Source organism: Pan paniscus, chromosome 14, assembly GCF_029289425.2.
Source record: "Pan paniscus chromosome 14, NHGRI_mPanPan1-v2.0_pri, whole genome shotgun sequence".
Taxonomy (NCBI): Eukaryota; Metazoa; Chordata; class Mammalia; order Primates; family Hominidae; genus Pan; species Pan paniscus.
Genome location: NC_073263.2, coordinates 26,087,083 through 26,102,051, shown reverse-complemented (window position 1 = coordinate 26,102,051; position 14,969 = coordinate 26,087,083). Strand labels below are relative to the sequence as shown.

Here is a 14,969-nt window from a genome sequence, read left to right as displayed (position 1 = left end):
CCTTTCTTGTAGTCACTCCTGGATAAAGATATTGACTTCTTGGTGAGGAGGGATCAGATGTTAATGCCAACACAAGGTTGCAGTTTCCCTAATATTTGAGGACAACCGGCATGCCATTGCTACATCTTCTTTTTCCAGTCTACTTGTGCCGTCTCCTTCAACCACTCCGTGTGATGTGATTCTCAGAGTCCTCGCTACCCCTGACATCTCATCCTTATCTACTTCCTGGCTGTCTTAATGGGTAGTTCTGGATGGGAAAGTCAGCACGCTACCCAGCCAGTGCAGGAAACAGCAGGCGTTCTAGAAACCGTGCTTTTATTCATACCCCCTAGCAGGCAGTAGCTGTTATAGCAACCGCTTCACACGATTCACAGTGAGCTCCTCATCAGTGACTTGCCCTGAGTCAACTCAACTACCAGATCCTCTGCACGTGGGCTTCTTTCATGTCAGAGAGCTGCCTGCCAGGTCCAGAAGAACTAAGCATCTTAGTGAGTCAGTAGAACATTTTTTTATTTGGAAAGTTATATTCATATTTTTCCATTATAAAAATAGAATTATGTAACTGAAAATTTTGAAAATAAAGACAAAAATTATCCGTGACCCTGCTAGCCTATATAATCACTGTTAATGTTTTAGCAAATTTTATAACAGGTTTTTTTCATGTCTGTAGAGTTGCACTAATAACTTTTGACTTTATATCCTGATTTTTTTTTCAGTGATTTTGGCATTTTCTCATCATTTGTTTTTTATTTTATTTTTGAGACAGAATCTCACTGTCACCCAGGCTGGAGTGCAGTGGCACGATCTCAGCTCACTGCAACCTCCGCCTTCTGGGTTCAAGCAATTCTCATGTCTAAGCCTCCTGAGTAGCTGGGAGTACAGGCACCCGCCATCATGCCCGGCTAAGTTTTTTGCATTTTTAGTGGAGATGGGGTTTCACCATGTTGGCCAGGCTGGTCTCGAACTCGCCAGCCTCAGCCTCCCAAAGTGCTGGGATTTCAGGCATGAACCACCAATCCTGGCCTTCTCATCATTTGTAATGGCTGAATAATATTCCTTACAGTGTACTTAACCATAATCCTATTGTTGAATATTGAAAGTGTTCACTGCTTTTATGTTAATGAGTAATGCTATAATAGACATAGTCATGAATGCAGATTTTTCAGAATTGAGGTTGATTTACTTTGGTAAATTCCCAGAGGCAGAATTACTTACCCTGGAGTAAGGAAGAGATATACTTTTTTACTAGAGACCAACAGACTTAGCTGTTTGCTGAGAAAATCAAGTTACCCACTTCCAAGCAAGCCCTGAAATAATTTTTACTATTTAAAAGTGTTTTTAAATAGCAAACATTCTTAGAAAAGCTAACGATCAGTCAGCATTAAACAAATGTGAAAGCCAAGCTCCGTGGCCGCTTGTTTGAGTAGGTTGCTGTCTCCCATGCCTGCCTCCCTAGTGAATGGAGCGAGGGAATTAAAGTGCCCTTTTCCGTCGTACACTCTGAGATCTATGATCTATATTTCATGTCAAGTTGCAGAGGAAATAGAATTGATAGATCCTATGGGCCCAGCTCCCTACTTAACCCTCCCCCGCTTTATTATAGAAAGCCCATTTAAATGACTGTCAGCATAATCGATGAAGGACAGGATTGTTGCGGACACTGGTGTTTTGCCTGCAGAGGCATGAAAGGCCCGGGAGTGCCCTTTCCCTCACCCACACGGTTCTCCCAGCTCGTTCAGGAGGTCAAGAGGCAGGAAGCTCATTAGCCCTCACCCCACATGCATTGAGTGGGAAAGCTGGGCTGCCTGGAAATGCTCATTGCTCCCAATTTCAATATCAGGAACGGTTTATAATGACTTGGGAATTCCTTCACTGAATGGCTATGGAAATAAATGTGCCAAGATCAAGGTTAGAGAATGATCTCAGGCATGGTTTGTTCATCTAAGAATGGGAACCCACCAGCTCCCTTCTCCCTCCCAGTCAGGCCTTTCATCTGGGAGCATGTGGTGCCGCCCTCCCCACAAACCTCTTGGGCCCCTTGACACTGGTCCCTTCGCAGGCATCTGTTTTGATGGGAGGAAATGGCTGGGCTTCCCAGTCACACAGGTCAGTCACCCTGTGCTCAGAAAGCTCTGAAAGAGGCTGGCAGGACGGGCTGCATGTGGGCAGCCTGCAGGCACTAGAAAACCTGAGTGCCTCGGGATGTACAGACCATTGGCAGTGCTGTCTGCTATCCTGCAAACCGTCTTGCCCTTTGCATTTCCTGTCTCTTGACTGAGGAGCAAAGAACGGCAGGCAGGAAGCTGGCACGAGGCAGAGCCACAGGATAGAAGGCTGAATTCTCCCATGCCGGGCAGTTGTGTGCACTGCAGCCCGGGTACTTCTTGCTCCTCCTTTGCATCCTCCTGACAAGGGCATTACCACGGATCCAGTGCTAAGTGGAAGGATGCTGAGACCAGGACCCCACCCAGCCGCTATCCAGGTTCTGACCTCGCCCAGTGCTGGCTCCTTCTCTCCAGGCCAAGGGGCCTGCTCCTCTCCAGGAGAGTCAGCCACCCCAGGCTGCCACACTGGAAACCAGCTCACACCCAAGGCGTCCGTTTGGGTATCTTCTAGAAGGGGAATGGGCATCTGGTTGGCCGGAATGACTAAGGGATCCCGTGAGGCTGGGCTGAGCCCCGACCTGCACGCCAGACATATAAGGAGGGAGCCCCCAGAACGGCCTTCATATCTTGCCTGCCATCCTACCTGCCTGCAGCCACTTCTACGGGGTCCAGGCATCAGCTGTGACTGCCAGGGGCTGTGAACCTCACCTCTGCTGAAGTGCCAGGCAGTTCTCCCTCCTTCCCTGGCAAGGCCTGACACAGGAAAGTAGAATGGAGACTATGGGGCAGGCTGGCAAACTTCCTTAGCCAAACGGCCACTTCACTCCCTTCATGGGATAGTATGTGTCCTGAAAGGACACTCTACATCATTTGCAGCAGGAAACCCTGTTTTTTAAAACTTTTTAAAATTTTATTTATTTCTTTTTTTGAGACAGGGTCTCACTCTCTCACCCAGACTGGAGTGCAGTGGTGCCATCTCGGCCCACCACAACCTCCACCTCCCAGGTTCAAGTGATTCTTCTGCCTCAGCCTCCCGAGTAGCTGGGATTGCAGACGCATGTCACTACCACCCGGCAATTTTTATGTTTTTAGTAGAGATGGGGTTTTATAATGTTGGCCAGGCTGGTCTCGAACTCTTGGCTGCAAATGTTCCACCTGCCTCAGCCTCCCAAAGTCCTGGGATTATCTTTGCTGCATCTTCCCCCCAACCTTTTTATTGAGATAGGGTCTCACTCTGTTGCCCAGGCTGGAGTGCAGTGGTGCGATCTTGGCTCACCGCAACCTCCACCTCCTAGGTTCAAGCGATTCTTCTGCCTCAGCCTCCTGAGTAGCTGGGACTATAGGCATGCACCACCATGCCTGGCTAATTTTTGTATTTTTAGTAGAGACGGAGTTTCACTATGTTGGCCAGGCTGGTCTTGAACTCCTGACCTCATGATCCACCTGCTTCAGCCTCCCAAAGTGCTGGGAGCCACCACGCTCCGCCTGCTGCATCTTCTTAACATAAAATAAAGGTGCAAATCAGATTAGGACAGGTTGAGAACTGCTGAATATGTTATTGTATTTCTCTTCTTGTATGTAAACTAGGCACTAAATGCACTAGACACGCATGTGTGCAAAACACATTCTCTCAGGTCTCACCAACACATCTGGAGTGCTTACTGTGGGCCACGCATGTTTGTGCATGGACATCTCATTTAGTCCTCACAAAGGCCCAGGGAGGGGCATATTATTGTTCCTGCTTAAAGATGAGGACAAGGGAAGATGAGATAATTGGCCAGTGTCACATAGTTGGTGATTAAGTGAGCCAGGATTCCAACCCAAAGTGTCCAAAGACCTTTTGACACTCAGGCCCCAGGCTTGCTGCCCAGGCATCACCCCGGAGAGGGCAGGCTGTGTCCTTCCAGCAGTGTTGGGAGGTGGCAGGGAACCGAGGGTAACAGGTTAGACTAGAAAATTTAGTTCCTCTCTGCTTTTAACCTGCCAGCTCCCAGTTTTTCTTTGGGAAAATCACTCAGGCCCTCTGGGTTTGAATTGCACTGTCTGTGAAACACTTCATAGAGCATTGGCCTCAAAGTTCTTTTCTAGCTGTAACAGCCTGCGAGTCTGTGAAACCAATTGCTAACTGCACAGCAGACTGACTCCTAGAGAATGTGCACAGCCCAGCAGCTCAGACCATTACTACGGAAAGAAAGAAAAACATCATGGCTGCTGCTTCCTGCTCCTGACAGTGAGTCACATTTAATGTCATTATATTAACAGAGCTGTCATTTCTACACCTCTTTGTGGACTGTCGTGTCTACTGTCAGGGGTGCTGAAAGACTCTGGTGATGTAGTCACTCTTTGCGGGGGCCCTCCCCCAGGGAACACCTGTCAACAGAAAACACTGCGTTTCATGCGGCTGCTGTTAATATTTACAGCTGGAGGCCCTCTCTCCCTAAGGCTCCTCACTTTCGAGATTCTGGTTGCATTCAACAGACATTACAAGTTCCCAGCAGAGAGGAAATACAAGGCGCCTGCTGCACTCATTACAGTGGGGCCATGCTGGGCGGGCAGATGAGCTTTCTTATCTCCCGAGGACCTGAGGTCCAGCAGCAGGTAGGGGCCTGAGCTAGCTGGCACTGGCACCCCCTCCAACCCTGCCTTGCACTAGTCAGGTCTAGAAATGGCACCTGCCTTCCAGTTGGAGAAAGCAAATGTGTCCCCGCATTGCCCCATGTCACTTCGGGGTATATGGACAAGTCTTCTGGAAAAATTATATTCTGTTGTGGACTCAGGGCAAGTGAATGGATGCAACTTTGATTCCAAAAGTGGCTCCACTGGGGCTATCAATTTTCACCCAGTTCTTGCCACCAGAGGGGAAAGGCCCAGCCTTCAGAGCTCCATGAATTCTGCTGCCTGTTAAGTTACTCACAAATTGCCGGGCTATCAAGGGAGAGTTGGGGTTTAAAGCATCTCTTATTGGCTGCCAGCCACAGTTTCGCATACTATTGGAATTCAATATTAGCAATGACTTCTTGGAGACAGGAAGTGTCTGAAATTGCTCTGTCTAGAAAAGTGTGGGTCGATGGATTTCTTAATAAATATGTAGAGTGAGAACTTCTGTGAATCCGTGCTGACTAACACTGGATGGTACTTATACTGATTGTGTTCTTGGTATTCCAAAGCCAAGTCAGACCAACCTGTAAACCAAATGTTTTCTCGTGGGAGGTAGAATTGCAAGGGCTTGCCAGAGCCAGCGCTTGCTGGGAAGTGAGCTAGTGCAGCTCTCAAACTCATCCGCTTTCTCCCCAGAGCCTCTTGATTCATGCTGGTTATCTTGGAGACAAAACTAAAGCTTCTGGTAGAAGTCGGATTTTATTTATTTAAGACTATTAGAGGACCGAGATTAGAGGGTGTGTGGCCAGATCGGGTGCATGTTCTATGCAGGTACTGGGGATTCAGTAGACAAGACAGCCCCGCTCCCTGCCCTCGCAGACTTAGTCCAGAGATGACACTAAAGTCTGGTCATTACCATCCTGCAGGGTGTCCTGGGGGTTTCGGAGACAGGCTCCCTTAAGGAAGTGGAGTGATGTCTAAGGGATATAGATGATGATCCCTGAGGGACATAGACTGCCCCTAGGTGATGAAGGTGAACGAGTTTGTGTCTCAGATGGAAGAAACAGCATACTCAAAAGGCCAAACATAGGACATGGCACAAAAGGAGTGGGCAATCAATGACCAAGTGTGAGTCGGGGAGCAGGGTTGGTTGAAGGAGGAGATGGTTGATAGGAGCAGGAGCCAGGCAATGGAGATCTTGGAAGTTGGATAAGATTCTGGACTTGATTCTAGAGCAGGGTTTCTTGGCTTTGGCACTACTTATATCTGGGGCTGGATAATTGTTTGTTGTGAGGCAGGGCAGGAGGCTGTCCTGTACATTGTGCGATGTTCTGCAGCATTGCTGGCTGGGCTTACAACATACCAGTGGTGCCTCCCAGTCATGACAATCAAAAACGTCTCCAGTCATTGCCCAGTGTCCCCTGGGTGATGAAGTTGCCCCCTGTTGAGAATCATTGCTCCGGGGCAATGGGGAGCCACTGAGGGGTTTTGAGCAGCAGCTGATAGCAGGAACTCTGCAGTCTTCATTGCTACAGCCATTTCCTCTCCGCCTTGGGCTGAGCTTCTCGTGAGCATCAAAAGTTGTAGGAGAAAAAGAGCTGATGTGCCTTTCTGCTATGGGTATTTTTCAGAACTGAAACTATTAAAACTTTCCTCTTCTGATGAATTGGTATTCTTACTTTTATAATATAAAGAACCCTATCCTTTTCCCTCTTTGCTTTGGTGACCAGAGAGCTTAGAATTACTGTTTCTACTCAGTTGCATGGGCCTCTCTGGATCGGTGTAAGTCTAAGTTGCCTACCCAGGCCCAGCAGTTTGCAGACATCAGTCAAGTAGGGGTGGGAGGGCGGGGGCGGGCGCCACAGTGCCTGGAGGCTGCACCTCTCTGTCTTCCCTCCAGAGGGCAGCAGGCCCTCAGCTCCCACTATGGGGCCATTGAATCTTTGGATTGTTCAAGAAACACAGGAAATCCAGATTTCTACGTAAAACCTCCCAAGTTTATATATTGGCAATAAATTCAAATGTTCAAATGTCTGTAAGACAAGTACCAGGCCAAATCAAATTGTCTTGGGGCTATTTTCTGCTCGAGGGCCAGTTTGTGACCTCTTTTTTTTTTCTTTTCTTTTCTTTTTTCTTTTCTCTCTCTTTTTTTTTTTTTTTTTGAGACAGAGTCACTCTGTCACCCGGGCTGGCATGATCTTGGCTCACTGCAACCGCTGCCTCCCAGGTTCAAGTGATTCTCGTGCCTCAGCCTCTCAAGTAGCTGGAACTACAGACACCTGCCACCACACCTAGCTAATATCTGTATTTTTAGTACAGATGGGGTTTTACCATGTCGGTCAGGCTGGTCTCGAACTCCTGACCTCAGGTGATCTGCCCATCTCAGCCCCCAAAGTGCTGGGATTACAGGCGTGAGCCACCGTGCCCGGCCTCCAGTTTGTGACCTCTTGATGGGTGTTTTTTGTTTTGATTTTTTAAAAAACATGTATTTTATATATACACACACATATATAATTTCATTTATTTTATTGCTTTGCTTTTTCCATTTGCTTTTGTTTTCGTTGTTTTAATTTCATTTTGGGGGAGGAGTAGGGGATTATGCTAGGGTATCTTCTCTTCACTCTCCCAGATCCATCTTGCAGCTTCCTCCACTTTGCTCTGTGTCCTGGGAACGATCAGGCTCTCTTGCTCTGTGACTTATGTTGGGAGGCCCTGCCAGCATCTGCAGGTGGGAAGGAAGTGAGGCTGGAATACAGATTCCCCAGCCCACTCCCTGCTGGGGAGGCTCAGGTCCTGGCTCAGGGCAGACAGCCTTGCCTCCAGCTGTCCTCTCCAAGCTCTGGATTCTGCTCCTGGTCCTGGTCCTTCTAGGGCGGGTGAGCTGCGGAGCTGTGGCATCTTCATCCTCACCCTGTTGGTTTTCCTCAACCCTGCCTGGATCTTCGTGCATAGCCCCTTCATTAAGCTTCCCTCAATTATCTGACTTGAGGGTTTTGTTAGCTTCCTACCAGGGCCCATGGCTACTAAAAAATAAGTAATTTAGTGCAGAACACAGGAAAGTTGGAGGGTTGTTTATATGAACAAAACATAAATAATAGACTGGTCTCAGAGGATGTGTATTGGCCGTAAGGACGGGAAACCATAACTACATCAACAGGGAACGTGCCTAGATTCCCATTCATCAGATCAAATCTGCTTCACATGACGTGATTTTGAACCTTGACTTAAAGTAGCTCATGCCATTTTCATGTAAAACTGTGTTTATCCTGCAGGAAAAAACATGGGAAATGTGCCCTAGAGGTGCAATGTGTGAGGAATGTCTCAGGAGCCTCATGATTGCTGTTCTCAGGAGCCTGTTCTCATGATTGCTTATTTTCTGTCTCCTTTCCTGGCTTCTCTTTGGCCTCTCGCTCATGGAATGCAGTCTGGATGTTTCTAGGCAGCACAGAGTAGAGGTTAAGATCAATTGCCTTTAAATTAAGTTAACATTTGTGCTGCTGTCTTGCCTCTTATCATGTCACCTGTATAGCTGTGGAGAAGGAGGCGATTCCTTCTCTCTAAGTTTCAATGCCCTCAAAATGCAACCTCCCAGGGTGGCAGAAAGGATGAAAGAAGCAAACGTAAGGAAAACACTTATTGCTCCTGGCACATGGGGTGCCCAGTAACTGGCAGAGATTATTAACAAATCAAGCCCTGTTGCCCAGAAAGCTGTTAACTGTTAACAGTTTGTGCATTAATGTGAACATCTGCCCATTTACAGTATGCAATAAGCTTCATTTGGTGCAATGACCTTGAAGCAATGCATAATTCTAATTGTTCTCTGAATCATCAGAGAAAGATTGAGTGAAATTCAATCTAGTGTTCAATATATTCTTATTGCTTCCACATTTGGAAAATTCCTCTCATATTATCCATCTCCAGTCCTTTGGCACTCCTCCCATGTCACGTTTCTTGAAGATTGCAGATAGTGGTTCTGAGACGACATTTGCAAATCCCTTTAGCAGTCTGCGATTACAGTCCCTCTACGTCTAGAGACCAAAACTCATTTAAAGCAGCGTGTTGCTTCCTTCTATCTTTTCATTGATTTGGGGCTGCAGTTCTCATTTTATCTGCCAGTTTCAGTGAGAAGCTCATTCTCCCAATGTACTCTTAATTTGCCAGGATAACAAATTTCACCTTAAAATCAGTATGCCACTTGCTGGGACCAGAGGGCCAAACATGCTGAGTTGGAAAAAAGGAAGACCCAATAAAGCCAACACAGAGTAAAGGGAAAAAATATCAAACCCTCTCTTGGTAGCCGTTGCTAACTCTGTATCCAGTGTGAGACTTGATTCTCTCTTAAAACCTGGATCACACACCCTTCCTGCAAATATAAATAACTCTATCCCTTAGCCTCTTATTCAGTGGCAAGTTGGTACAATCACAAACCTGGATTATAGGCAGCCACTCTCTCGTTACATGGTGCTTAGTTCCTTAACTGTGTGACTAATAAGGTCAGCAATATCTTAGCTGGCATTTGTTGAATATTTACTACATACCAGCACTTTGCAAAGATTATCATGCAATCCTCAAACAAACCTATGAGATGGAAGCTCTTGTTACTGTCACTTTACTGATGAGAGAGTTTGAGTGTGGCCTGGATGGAGCTCAGCGGTCCCAGCAGTATGTGATGAGCAAACTCACCTCTGCATTTTCTCCTTGGAGAGACAGAGCATGGCCTGGAGAAGGGCTTCCACAGTCAAATCAGCACCCTGCTGACCTGCAAGAAGCAATGTGTAGGCTCAAGGGAGGTGGTCCCTGATGGAAGGCGCCAAGATGCCAAGCCAGGTACAGCAGGACAGGAAGGGAGGGAATGAACGTAAGATGGTGGGGAGAGGGTGCTCCCACCTCCCTATTGCCCTTCCTCACCTCTGGTGACCATGAGTCTACTCTCCATCTCCATGAGTTCAATTGTTGCCATGTTTAGTTCCCACATATGAGTGATGGTTAATGGGTGCAAAAATACAGTTAGAATGAATAAGATCTATATTTTATATCACAACAGCATGTCTATAGTTAACAATAATTTATTACATATCTAAAAATAACTAAAAGGCCCAGCACAGTGGCTCACGCCTATAATACAAACATTTTGGGAGGCCGAGGCGTGCAGATTGCTTAAGTCCAGGAGTTTGAGACCAGTCTGGGCAACATGATGAAACCCCATCACTATAAAAATGCAAAAATTAGCCAGGCATGGTGGCACATGTATGTGGTTCCAGCTACTCAGGAGGCTAACGTACGAGGATCGTTTGAGCTCTGGAGGCAGAGGTTGCAGTGACTTGAGATTGTACCACTGCACTCCAGCCTAGGTGACAGAGTGAGATCTCATCTCAAAAACAAAACAAAACAAAAAAACCCAATAAAAATAACTGAAAGAGTGGAATTGGATTGTCCTTACACAATGAAATGATAAATGCATGAGGTGATGGACACCCCAAATGCCCTGTTGTGGTTATTACGCATCACATGCCTGTATCAGAACATTGCATGGACCCCATCAGTGTATACCCCTATTATGTACCCATAATAATTAAAAATTTTTTAAAAAGAGTGCTCCAAGTAAGTAAGCCACAGGCACAAAGGCCTGGAGATGGGAATGACACATCCAAGGAACTTCAAGAAGGCTGGCGTGGCTGGATCTGAGTGAGTGAGTTAGGCCATGAGATCAGAGAAACTGGCAAGGCAAGGGCTGGTCTTTGCATGCTGTGGGCCTTGGTCAAGATTTCTGATTTTATTCTGAGTGTGATAGCAAGCCGTTAAGATTTTGAGATAAAGAGTTACATGGTAAGGTTGGTGTTTTAAAAAGGTGATTCCAGCTGCTGTGTGGAGATGTGTCTGCAAATGGAGGGGAAAGCGGGGAGGCAGTTGGAAGCACTATTACAGATAGGTGAGAGAGGATGGCAGCTTGGACCATGTGCCATTGTCCGAGTCAGAATCTAAGCTGAGAGTAGCGCAGGCAGAACCTGCTGATGGATGGTGTAATGGTTAGTATTGAGGGTCAACTTGATTGGATTGAAGGATGCAAAGTATTGTTCCTGGGTGTGTCTGTGAGGTGTTGCCAAAGGAGATTAACATTTGAGTCAGTGGACTGGGAGAAGCAGACCCACCCTCAATCTGCATCGGCACTACCTAATCAGCTGCCAGTGCAGCTAGAATGAAAGCAGGCAGAAAAGTGTGGAAGGAGTAGACTGGCTGAGTCTTCCTGACTTCATCTTTCTCCTGTGCTGGATGCTTCCTGCCCTCGAACATCGGACTCCAGGTTCTTCGGTTTTTGGACTCTTGGACTTACACCAGTGGTTTGTCAGGGACTCTCAGGCCTTCGGCCACAGACTGAAGGCTGCACTGTCAGCTTCTTTACTTTTGAGGTTTTGGGACTCAGACTGGCTTCCTTGCTCCTCAGCTTGCAGATGGCCTATTGTGGGACCTCACCTTGTGATCGTGTGAGTCAACACTCCTTAATAACCCCTCCTTCATATATACATCCATCCTATTAGTCCTGTCCCTCTAGAGAACCCTAATACAGACAGGATATGAGAGATGAAGGAAGAAAGTGGTCAGGGGGATCCCAGGGCTTGGACTGAGCAACTTGGTGAATGAGGGTATTATGCACCAAGGTGGGGAGGAGCCATTGTGGGGGCAACAGCAAGAGAGTTCTGTTTGGAACATGTGAAGCTTGCAGTGGCCATTAGACACTCAAGTGAACCTGTGTGAATTTTACATGTCAACCTGGCTGGGTTACGGTGCCCAGATATTTGGTCAAACACCAATCTGGATGTGGCTGTGAAGGTAATTGTTTAAAGATGAGATAAACATTTAAGTCAATAGATTTTGAGTAAATTAGATGATCCTCTGTAAAACGAATGGGCCTTATCCAATCAGATTAGTTGAAGGCCTTAAGAGAAAATGACCGAGGTCTCCCATGGAAGAAGGAATTCTGTCAGCAGTCTCCCTCCAGACTCCAGCAACATCACCTCTTTCCTGAGTCTGCACCTGCCCTTCAAATTTCAGATGTGCCAACCCCTATAATCACATGAACCAATTACTTAGAATAAACCTCTATACACACACACACACACACACACACGGATGCACACACACGTGCATGCACACACACTATTAGTTCTGTTTCTCTGGAGAACCCTGATTAGTACAACATTCTAAAACCCAGAGACCAGAGGCTAGAGTTAGAAAATGTAGGCGTCATCACCGTATAGACTAGAGATAATTTAAAAATTTCCAGCAGCCCTGTTTAAAAAAAGTAGAAAGAACCAAAAGACATCAATTTTAACATATTCTACTTAGCCTAAAATGTTATCACTTCAGCATGTAATTAATACAAAAACATTACTATTTTACATTATTTTCCCATATTAAGTTGTCACCATTGGGTGTGTTTTCACAGTGACAGCACATCTCAGCTGGACCAGCCTCATTTCAAGTGCTCAGTAGCCATGTGTGGCTGGCAGCTGCCATACTGGATAGCTCAGAAATAGACGGTGTTGAACCTCTGGGGCTGGGCAGGAGCACTTCTAACGCATGTGCAGGTAGAGGAGAGCAGGGAACAGAGCCAAGACTGAGCCTAGGGCTTTCAAATGTTTAGAGGTTAAGAAGAGAAGGAGGATCCAGCAAAAGAGCCTAAGACCAGTATCCAATGAGGCAAATGAGAGATGAGAGTGTGGAACCTGAAAGCCAAGAGAATAAACCGCACCAGTGGTCTATGAGATGCAGGTGAGAAGTGACCGTTGGATGTGGCTAGATAGAGGTCAGGGCTGGTGACCTTGACAAGAGCAATACTGAGATGAAAAGCTGACAAACAGAAGGGCAGACAAGGATGTGGACAGTGAGAGTGCAGCCAGCTGCCTAGAAGAGAGGAGACTGGCATGGAAGGGAGCAGAGAGTGGGGGCATGGCTGGAGGGAGGTGGTGACTAGGACATAGTAGGGTTTTTTTGTTTTTGTTTGAGACAGAGTCTCGTTCTGTCACCCAGGCTGGAGTGCAATGGCGCGATCTTGGCTCGCTCCAACCTCCACCTCCTGGGTTCAAGGGATTCTTCTGCTTCAGCCTCCTGAGTAGCTGGGACTACAGGCATGTGCCACCACACCCAGCTAGCTAATTTTTGTATTTTTAGTACAGACAGGGTTTCGCCATGTTGGCCAGGCTGGTCTCAAATTCCTGACCTCAAGTGATCCACTTGCCTCGGCCTCCAAACTGCTGGGATTACAGGTGTGAGCCACTGCGCTCAGCAGGACGTAGTATTTTAAACAGGAGGTCCTATTGCACTGTTGGAGAGGGATTCAGTACAGAAGGAGAAATGAATGGTGCAGGCAAGAGACAGTGATCAAGAGTGGGAGAGAAGCCCCACTTAGGCTTAAGCTGGCATTGAGGTGGGATCCAGGACAGAGCGCTTGGGTACAAGTGCTGGTGTGTCCACGTGGTGCTGGGAGGATGGGGCAATGCTCTCTTGGGGAGTTAGCATTTGGAAAGGGAAGGGAGGGAAGAAAGGTGTGATCCAATCTTCCAGAGAGTGGCAGAGAGAAGTGATTAGGTGAAATGGTTCTTTGAACCTGGACACCTGTTAGAATTTCCTGGGGCGCTCTTACAATACACCAAAGCCTGGGCCCTACCACAGACCAATCGAAGCAGGATCTCTTAGGTTAGGTCTCAGGAATTAGTATTTTATAAAATCTCCCCATGTGATTCCAATGGCATCCAAGTTTAGGGAACTAAAGGGTGGCCAGCTGAGTCACATGAAATTGAACCTGATGCCGATGAAGCGGTTTCTATTGAAATTAACATAACAATCTCCAGGAGACAGAGCTTTGGACAAAAAGCCCTCCGGTCCAGATCAATTGGAGGAGAGGCCATCGTGGTCCATGGTGTTCAGATTTACAGAGACAATTATTTCCATCATGGGATGTATAGAATAGAGGCAAACACAGTGTCATCATCATTGTAGCCATCTAAGGGTTACCATTCGCCCTGCTGGGAGGAACCCAAATCAGGAGATGAAGGAATAAATTCAGAAGTAACATTCACACACTGTGCTTAGGAAACTCTACTAAAGGCTGTTCCTGGGAAGAGTGGGCTGTATATTAGCAAGAGCCTGAAAATCAAAGGGAGAGAGCTTAAGGAGTAGTTACCTGGTAGACTAGGTATTCCTCTATTCATTTGTTCACTCAACATTCGATGTGTGTTTATTGAGCACTTACCTATTATGTGCCGGGGGAAGTTCTTACGAAAAGCAAGAGTTGACAGCATGGAGCAGTCCCTGTGTGTGTCAGCTGCTCAGCAGTGGCCACCAGAAGAAAATTGTCAGGGACCTTCCAAAGAAAGATGAGAAGGTATCGTGGGCGAAAACAGCAGAGATAGATAGGAGCTGCATCATCTTCATCCCGATCTGAAATGGAATCAAATCATCCTCGGAGATCTCAATCTGCCCACCCTTAGGGAAATGAGTGAGAATGGCCAGGAACCTATCCTCAGGGAGGCTCTGACCTCTTCATTCCTCCATGGCGCCATGTCTACTGTGTGCCAGGCATGTGCTGGGATTGGAAACATGAAGCAGACATGGCCCACCTTTCAAGGAGCTCGCAGCTTAGTAGGAAAAGAGCCAGAGTGGAGTTGCATTTCAGACAGCAGTTAGGTAGATTCTCAAGTCAACATTAAGGAGAAAATCAAGTCTAACCAAAATTACCTTGGGAAAAAAGAATTCTCCAGAGAGATCAGAGGCTGGTGTCTGAAATACAGCCTCTCGTAAACACAACGCAGCCAGTTTTCCTGCAGCATTGGGACAGATGGCCGTCTCTGTGGCTGAGCACCAGAGGAAGCAATCGGCTTGGCTTGCATTTCGAGGTCATGTTGTATGAAAAAGATGTATTGTCACTCTAAACACTGGTGTGCGAGATGCTCGCACCTCGGAGAGGCTCAGAATTGGATGCAAACGTTGGCAGATCCGCTCTCTGGGGCATATGCTTATTGCGGGGAAGGGCTGGCAGAACCACACACTTTATTTACATTGTTTTTCGTTTAAAGTTTTCTTTGAGCACCTACAGTTGAATTCGCTTAAGCTAAATGTGGATGTAATGGGACCAATTGAGAAAAGGCAATTGGGAGGCCACTGGAAGTGTGACACCCTTGCCAGAGGAGGTGAGACTCAGGACGGGAAGATGCCGCAGGCGCCCCTTTCTCCAAGGCGCTGAGCATTCCAGAGGGGCCAGCCACGGGG

The 14,969-nt window shown here is 47.0% G+C and overlaps 1 long non-coding RNA gene across 1 annotated transcript; it reads right to left on the bottom strand.

The window, feature by feature from the left end:
* Positions 1-5,690: 5,690 nt before the first annotated feature.
* LOC134728859 (uncharacterized) lies at positions 5,691-14,545 on the bottom strand. The gene is made up of 4 exons (XR_010109731.1): positions 14,439-14,545; positions 13,954-14,064; positions 9,387-9,462; positions 5,691-7,425 (listed from the first exon to the last, which is right to left on the bottom strand). It is a non-coding gene; the product is annotated as an uncharacterized LOC134728859 (long non-coding RNA).
* Between the last annotated feature and the right edge of the window lie 424 nt (positions 14,546-14,969).